Genomic DNA, 9171 nt, shown 5'->3' on the forward strand with positions numbered 1-9171 from the left:
TTAGGTAAATACTTGAGTACATGGTATGATATAGGTAATTACTGTAGTAAATGGTATGATATAGGTATATACTGTAGTATATAATGGTATGTTATACGGAAATACTTTAGTAAATGGTGTGATATAGGTAAATACTATAGTAAACGGTTTGATATAGGTAAATACTGTAGTAAATGGTATCATATTGGTAAATACTCTATTAAATGGTATGATATAGGTAAATACTGTATTACATGGTATGATATAGGTAAATACTGTAGCACATGGTATGATATAGGTATACTGTAATAAATGGTATTATATAGGTAAATACTGTAGTAAATGGTATGTTATACGGAAATACTTTAGTAAATGGTGTGATATAGGTAAATACTATAGTAAACGGTTTGATATAGGTAAATACTGTAGTAAATGGTATGTTATACGGAAATACTTTAGTAAATGGTGTGATATAGGTAAATACTATAGTAAACGGTTTGATATAGGTAAATACTGTAGTAAATGGTATCATATTGGTAAATACTCTATTAAATGGTATGATATAGGTAAATACTGTATTATGGTATGATATAGGTAAATACTGTAGTAAATCGTATGATATAGGTAAATACTGTAGTAAATGGTATAATATAAGTATATACTGGAGTAAATGGTATGATATAGGTAAATACTGTATTATGGTATGATATAGGTAAATACTGTAGTAAATCGTATGATATAGGTAAATACTGTAGTAAATGGTATGTTATACGGAAATACTTTAGTAAATGGTGTGATATAGGTAAATACTATAGTAAACGGTTTGATATAGGTAAATACTGTAGTAAATGGTATGTTATACGGAAATACTTTAGTAAATGGTGTGATATAGGTAAATACTATAGTAAACGGTTTGATATAGGTAAATACTGTAGTAAATGGTATGTTATACGGAAATACTTTAGTAAATGGTGTGATATAGGTAAATACTATAGTAAACGGTTTGATATAGGTAAATACTGTAGTAAATGGTATGATATAGGTTGATACTGTAGTAAATGGTATTATATAGGTAAATAGTGTAGTAAATGGTATGATATAGGTATATACTGTAGTATATAATGGTATGTTATACGGAAATACTTTAGTAAATGGTGTGATATAGGTAAATACTATAGTAAACGGTTTGATATAGGTAAATACTGTAGTAAATGGTATAATATAAGTATATACTGGAGTAAATGGTATGATATAGGTAAATACTGTAGTGAATGGTATGATATAGGTAAATACTGTAGTAAATAGTATGATATAGTTAAATACTCTATTAAATGGTATGATATAGGTAAATACTGTATTACATGGTATGATATAGGTAAATCCTGTAGCACATGGTATGATATAGGTATACTGTAATAAATGGTATGATATAGGTAAATACTGTAGTGAATGGTATGATATAGGTAAATACTGTAGTAAATGGTATCATATTGGTAAATACTCTATTAAATGGTATGATATAGGTAAATACTGTATTATGGTATGATATAGGTAAATACTGTAGTAAATGATATGATATAGGTTTATACTGTAGTAAATGGTATGATATAGATAAATACTGTAGTAACTGGTATGATATAGGTATAGACTATAGTAAATTGTATGATATAGGTAAATGCTATAGTATGGTATGATATAGGTAAATACCTGTAATAAATGGTATGTTATAGGTAAATACTATAGTAAATGGTACGCTATAGGTATATACTGTAGTAAATTGTATGATATAGGTAAATACTGTATTATGGTATGATATAGGTAAATACTCTAGTAACTGGCATGATATAAGTTTATACTGTAGTAAATGGTATTGTATAGGTTGATACTGTAGTAATACTGTAGTAAATGGTATGGTATAGGTAAATACCGTAGTAAATGATATGATATAGGTAAATACTGTAGTATGGTGTGATATAGGTAAATACTATAGTAAATGGTATGATATAGGTTTATACTGTAGTAAATGGTATGATATAGGTAAATACCGTAGTAAATGATATGATATAGGTAAATACTGTAGTAAATGGCATGATATAAGTTTATACTGTAGTAAATGGTATTGTATAGGTTGATACTGTAGTAAATGGTATGATATAGATAAATACAGTAGTAAATGGTATGATATGGGTAAAACCTGTAGTAAATGGTATGATATAGGTAAAAACTGTAGTAAATGGTATGATATAGGTATATACTGTAGTGTATGGTATGATTTAGGTAAATACTATAGTCTGGTATGATATTGGTAAATACTGTATTACATGGTATGATATAGGTAAATACTGTAGTATGGTATGATATAGGTAAATACTGTAGTAAATGTTATGTTATACGGAAATGCTTTAGTAAATGGTGTGATATAGGTAAATACTATAGTAAACGGTGTGATATAGGTAAATACTGTAGTAAATGGTATGACATAGGTAAGTACTGTAGTGTAATGATGGTAAGTTAAAAACAGAAACTGTTAAATGCATGATGAAGGGTAATGGTATTATACTGGTTTAAAAGATAGTAAATGGTATGATATAGGTTGATACTGTAGTGAATGGTATTATATAGGTAAATACTGTAGTTAATGGTATGATATAGGTAAATACTGTAGTAAATGGCATGATATAAGTTTATACTGTAGTAAATGGTATTGTATAGGTTGATACTGTAGTAAATGGTATGATATAGGTATCTACTGTAGTGTATGGTATGATTTAGGTAAATACTATAGTCTGGTATGATATTGGTAAATACTGTATTACATGGTATGATATAGGTAAATACTGTAGTATGGTATGATATAGGTAAATACTGAAGTAAATGGTATGATATAGGTAAATACTGTAGTACATGGTATGCTAAAGGTAAATAATGTAGTATGGTATGATATAGGTAAATACTGTAGTAAATGCTATGATATAGGTAAATACTGTAGTAAATGGTATATTATATGTAAATACTGTAGTAAATTGTATGATATAGGTAAATTCTGTAGTATGGTATGATATAGGTAAATACTGTAGTAAATGGTACGATATAGATTAATACTGTAGTAAATGTTATGGTACAGGTAAATACTATAGTAAATGATATGATATAGGTAAATACTGTAGTAAATGGCATGATATAAGTTTATACTGTAGTAAATGGTATTGTATAGGTTGATACTGTAGTAATACTGTAGTAAATGGTATGATATAGGTTTATACTGTAGTAAATGGTATGATATAGATTTATACTGTAGTAAATGGTATGATATAGATAAATACAGTAGTAAATGGTATGATATGGGTAAAACCTGTAGTAAATGGTATGATATAGGTAAATACTGTAGTGAATGATATGATATAGGTAAATATTGTAGTAAAATACGGAAATACTTTAGTAAATTGTGTGATATAGGTAAATACTATAGTAAACGGTGTGATATAGGTAAATACTGTAGTAAATGGTATGACATAGGTAAGTACTGTAGTGTAATGATGGTAAGTTAAAAAAAGAAACTGTTAAATGCATGATGAAGGGTAATGGTATTATACTGGTTTAAAAGATAGTAAATGGTATGATATAGGTTGATACTGTAGTGAATGGTATTATATAGGTAAATACTGTAGTTAATGGTATGATATAGGTAAATACTGTAGTAAATGGTACGATATAGATTAATACTGTAGTAAATGTTATGGTACAGGTAAATACTATAGTAAATGATATGATATAGGTAAATACTGTAGTAAATGGTATAATATACGTATATACTGTAGTAAATGGTATGATATAGGTAAATACTGTAGTAAATGGTATGATATAGGTAAGTACTGTAGTGTAATGATGGTAAGTTAAAAAAAGAAACTGTTAAATGCATGATGAAGGGTAATGGTATTATACTGGTTTAAAAGATATGTTTTTTGGGGTGATTGGTATATCATTGATTAATGATAAAGTATGGGTTATTGGCAGAATATGACTATAATCGACATGATATAAGTGATAGTGTGTATGTAGGTAAAGGTCGTATAAATCTACAGGATTTGGTCAATGCATGGGGTTAAACTTTCTACTGATATCTAAGATAAATCTAGAGGTGTGCAAAATGCAGGAAACAATAACGGTATTTCAATCAGATTTCGTTACCTTTAGTGACCAGCATTTCCGGAATATACCTAACCTATTCTATTGTGATCTCACTACACAGACAGAGTAAATTCTAGTAGCAATAACTATCACACCAATGTATATACTTTTGTATATCTGTCTCTAATCAATATCGACCTGTTGAATGATATCTAAATGCTTTAAATACACTCTTTATAAATAATGGCAGCAATGCATATTACTGTATTTCCAATTCTTTGAGTTGATAGCCGGGGTATACCCGAGGTCTATGGCTGTCTTTCTTTGCCTTCTGGCATAAAGGAGGTCCGGCTACTAGGGAAACGTTTTGTTTCCATTTCTGACATGACATTGTTGTTACTGTATTTGTTTGTTTCTCATGCTTTATAATAATCCAGTGGTTCAGTCTGTCTGACAAATGCAATTGATAAAAATACAACATACAAGTTTTCATAAAGTTTACTTCAGTTTCATTAGAAGAAATTAAATCAAAGTACTTGCCACAAGTCCCAGTAAACTGTTAGATAGAAGTGTTTCTAGGGTTAAAGTTTATGACCAAAGCGAAGTTGACGCACTTTGTTATAACCTTGTTTATAGTACCCTTTTTGAAATAGAATGAAGTCGATTGAAATTCCTTTTAATAGTTTAGACAAACGTTGGAAGTCCGAAAATGTCACTTAAAAGTAATAGAACTAAATAACCGAAGTTGATTTTAATAATAATATTAATATACAACATTGATATAGCGCCCTAATTAGCATATAAATCAATACAATTTAGAGGATTTCGCAGGAGCTGCCTTATCAGGAGATAATTACTTGACCTATGCCACCTGGCTAATATCTCCCTATGTGTGTATGCATGCGTGTGTGCTGGAGATGTATTGTGTTCTGTATGTAGTGGGACCGTGCTTCCAACGGCATCATTTATATATAGTGCCACCTTACTTGTATACTTCAGTACAGATACCGCAACATCCACCTCAGACCATTTTAGAATATATCCGGGTTGTTGGAGTTGTGTGGACAGGAAAAAAACACTTTCTCTGAATATTTCATGTGTGCGACGACTTCGAGGATCAAACCCCGACCGCCTGCGTGGAAGGCCGAAGTATAAACCACTTGACCAATCCGCCCGTAAGTATACACTACTATAATTTATTTCTTAAACGTTAACTCTATACTCTATACAAATTCATTCTACGAGACTCCTCCTAAGTTAACATATTACTCTCCGACTCATCGTTCATTTTCTCTACATAATTATCCGAAGACTCTTCGTTCTGAAGCGACTCTCCATTTTCTTCTAACTCTCAATTCTCAACAAACTCTCTCTTCAACTCCCTAACAACCCTTTTTATGTACTACTATCTTTAAATATTGACATCATTTACTAAATATACTCAAAGCCATACTTAACTTAGCCAATGATACCATTTAATTAACATATCTAAAGACAAGATAAACTAAAGATAGAGCTACTTCTGAATACAAACCACCTAGTACTAAACACAGCGGTCGTGTCTAATAATAGATCATAATGTATAACTAAACCATTATATTAATACTAGCAACTGACCAACTCATTAGATATGCATACCATTTACCGCAGTAATGACCTAATACATGTACCTATTAATACACCAGTTCCTCTAAATGACTTGGACACCTATTTATATCTCAATCCCCCCGAATGACCAGATTCTTATAATTATTTATATATAACCCTTCTGATGCCTGAAATATGATAATATTATGGTATGATATCACTTTCTACTCTGGACCCTAACCCCAGAACTATCACAAACAATAAACCACTAAACTGGTATGAATACATATAACATCCATACTAATTAATAAAATGTTAACACCAAACATTCACTCCGTAGTAATAAACCATTCCTTCTTGCATTTGCACACTAGAATGGCCTGACACTTGTCTGTATCATTATACTAATATATAACGGGTGCATTGTACACATGTATGTACGTAGTAATAGCGTTTTCAATGTAAAACACCGAAGTTATATAGGCCGAATTCGGATTTTTACTGTCAAAGGGCATATATTTTACAGAGCGAAAGTTTTTCGGGATTTCTGTGAGAGGTTGAGGATATATAACACAATATAATCTTATTTAAAACATTTTGCCTCGTAGCAAATTAGAATATGATTTCAATCTTATTTCTCTTATCCAATTATAACCATAGACATATTTACATTGATGTACGTTTATATATGTACAACAACGACGCATTGCTACCAGATCGAATTGAACAATTTCCTGGCTGCAATCAAGTAAAAAGATTACCAGTAGTAAATGATAAGCGGGGCTTGCCTTACTAACAAAGCACCTTGATTTCTTCTGAATTGGGTTTTCTTAATTAGTATAACATTACAATCAGAACAAAATACTCATAATGCATACATGTGATCCTTGAATGCTTGCCAACGTATGTTGTACAGTAGCTTGACTCTGGTTTAAAAGTCTACCCACTGTAAGGGCACGAGTACGTTATTTAAAGACATTGACAGACTGGTAATTTTCGATCACGTGATAGTGACGTAAGTCGAGATTGTTTACAAAGGGCATATTATTGTACGACGAAGAAGAAGGAAGGAAGATACTATTTTACATAGATCTGCCTTTTATTTTTAACATTTTCTACTTCAGGACTGTTGGAATGAATAAGATAGACAAGTCATAGAACGTGACATAGTACCACGGTAAGTAGACCGTTTCACTGTTTACATGTTAAAGTTGATTCCAGTCAAAACATAACATGATTTGTAAGGAGTGAATCTCAGTGCTGAGTTAGGATATATCTTTCTTCACTAAATGGCTTTTCCAGAATCACGGGACACTTCCCGTCGGGAGAGAATGTTATGCAGGACAATCTCACCTTTCAAGACCAATTAGTTTTCGCTACTTTCTCCATACGTTCTTATGGACCTTTTGTTGAATGTGGTGTCTCCTAAGTTGTTTTAATGTTTGTCTACCGAGGTTCTCCTTGTTTGTTGAGGCGGTGCTGTTATATACATTTTTAAATTACCGCTGTGATATGAATTCCTGCCTTTGCATATGGAGATACTATGTTCCTCTCTTGGTCTGGGATTTTCCATACCTTACAGCACTTTTATTAAATCTAGACAATACATAAAGAAGCGAAAAGAAATCAAACGTGTTCTGAGTGTAAAAATACGACAGTACAGGTCCAGGTTTTGAGCCCTGGACATCCGATATCCATATACTTGTGCTCTGATCAAATCTGGAAACTGAAATACATTGCATTGGTCCTTTTGATTTTCTATATATATATTTATATATATATATATATATATCTAAAGCGATAATAAAGTGAAAAAAGAACTACAGCTACGATCATTATTAAGTGATCGACGACTAGTTACGCGCCAGTGCGTTTCGACAATATACCCAATGTCTTGATTGTACCGCTTGTTATATATGTATATAGTTCTTTACATTATCTGTACAGTACCAGAGACGTACAATACATAATACGTCTCTGATATAACTAACAGGCATTATATACAAAATATGGACACAATTGCTATTCCCAGGCATGACCATTGTCTGGTAAGCAATTATACCTTCTGACACAGACTGATTTTATCATAACTGTGTCCTGAGCTTATTTTTTATATGTATGTGTATTTTGTCAGGCAGCGTTCTTTTGTAAAAACTGCCTAACTGTACACGTAGCCTCATAATAAAGTAGACTACTAATATCTGTTGCATGACACAAACACTGTTTAAATATTCAATACAAAATGACGGCTGCATGATTGGTCAAGTGCACATAAAACACGAGCTTTCAGAATTAGTAAGAATAAATCGATATTAGATAATTGAAATAAGATCAAACATCTTGTTGTTTAAAACTTCTGATAAACTATGTGCACAGAAATCAGCAAACTTATTACCTATTAACCCCCAAAACAATTCCTCTGTTACGGAACTCTTCTTGTTAAAAAGCGAGGTCGATCTCTCGGTTACTTAAGTGTGAAAAAAATAGCAAGAGAATACCGGAGGTCCTGAATTGGAAAGGTTCGGGTCTTTTGTTTCATTGACGACACTCGCCATGTACATCTACGTCAAATGCCAGTATTGTCACGTCCATATATAGAAAAAAGGGAAGTGACTTTTATAATGTCGACCATAGAACCTATCAAATTTGTATCAACTTGCTCCTTTGGAAAACCAAGGGATGTACGTTTGCCAGTTAGTAGTTGACATTATCCTGTAAATGATGATCTAAGGAGCAAAGTCTTGAATACCAAATCAGCTGTGACATGTTAATTTCAAGCCCATAGGGGAACGATCGACGTAAATAATAGATTACGTTTAAAGATAGCACATCGTCCGTATAGAAAGTGGATTTAAGTTTTTTGCACCAGTCCTGATAAGCTCTTTATGAACATAAACCTCGCATAGGAACAACAATAAGTCGTCCAGATGGTTTCCATAGGAATGCCTACATTCTGCTGGAATATTTTGCCACTAAACCCCAAAACCATAATGTTAACCAGGAGCTCATTGATTCTCGCGATTTCATCCTCAGTATATTTTCTTTTGGCATTTGCTGTGCGAAAATAGAATACAACTATATATTTATATCTCGCCTCCAGACTTTCTACGTCTCTTGGCTGTTGTGTGTCATGTTAATTTGTATAATCTCGTGTTATATTAACATCACGAACCTGTATTTATTAGATATACTGATCGTCCTCCTACTGGTAATTGCCGTTCTTGAAACTTGTCCTACTGTGTCCTTCAACTATTGAACTAATCTGAGGACTTAAAGGAACGTTAAAACCTCGTGATGATTTTATGTTTTGTTTTGTTATAGTATACAATATGGACGACCTGATAACATATCGCGCAAGGATTGGCATGTTTTCAATGATTCGTGCTTTAANAGGTAAGCAGACTCTCTTATATTTACATAGAAAGGAAACTCCTTTGTAAGCATTGTTTAAAACTACCCGTTTCACTGCCACTACAT

The 9171-nt window shown here is 31.8% G+C and overlaps 2 long non-coding RNA genes across 2 annotated transcripts; one reads left to right on the forward strand and one right to left on the reverse strand.

Moving 5' to 3' along the window:
• Nucleotides 1–1670: 1670 nt before the first annotated feature.
• On the reverse strand, nucleotides 1671–2450 carry LOC110449319. Its single transcript, XR_002462840.1, has 3 exons — nucleotides 2174–2450; nucleotides 1877–1935; nucleotides 1671–1686 (listed from the first exon to the last, which is right to left on the reverse strand). It is a non-coding gene; the product is annotated as an uncharacterized LOC110449319 (long non-coding RNA).
• Nucleotides 2451–5181: 2731 nt separating this feature from the next.
• Nucleotides 5182–9084, forward strand: LOC110449317. The gene is made up of 3 exons (XR_002462839.1): nucleotides 5182–5282; nucleotides 6819–6871; nucleotides 9016–9084. It is a non-coding gene; the product is annotated as an uncharacterized LOC110449317 (long non-coding RNA).
• Nucleotides 9085–9171: the final 87 nt, after the last annotated feature.

The sequence above is a fragment of the Mizuhopecten yessoensis genome, unplaced genomic scaffold, assembly GCF_002113885.1.
Source record: "Mizuhopecten yessoensis strain PY_sf001 unplaced genomic scaffold, ASM211388v2 scaffold4559, whole genome shotgun sequence".
NCBI classification, from domain to species: Eukaryota; Metazoa; Mollusca; class Bivalvia; order Pectinida; family Pectinidae; genus Mizuhopecten; species Mizuhopecten yessoensis.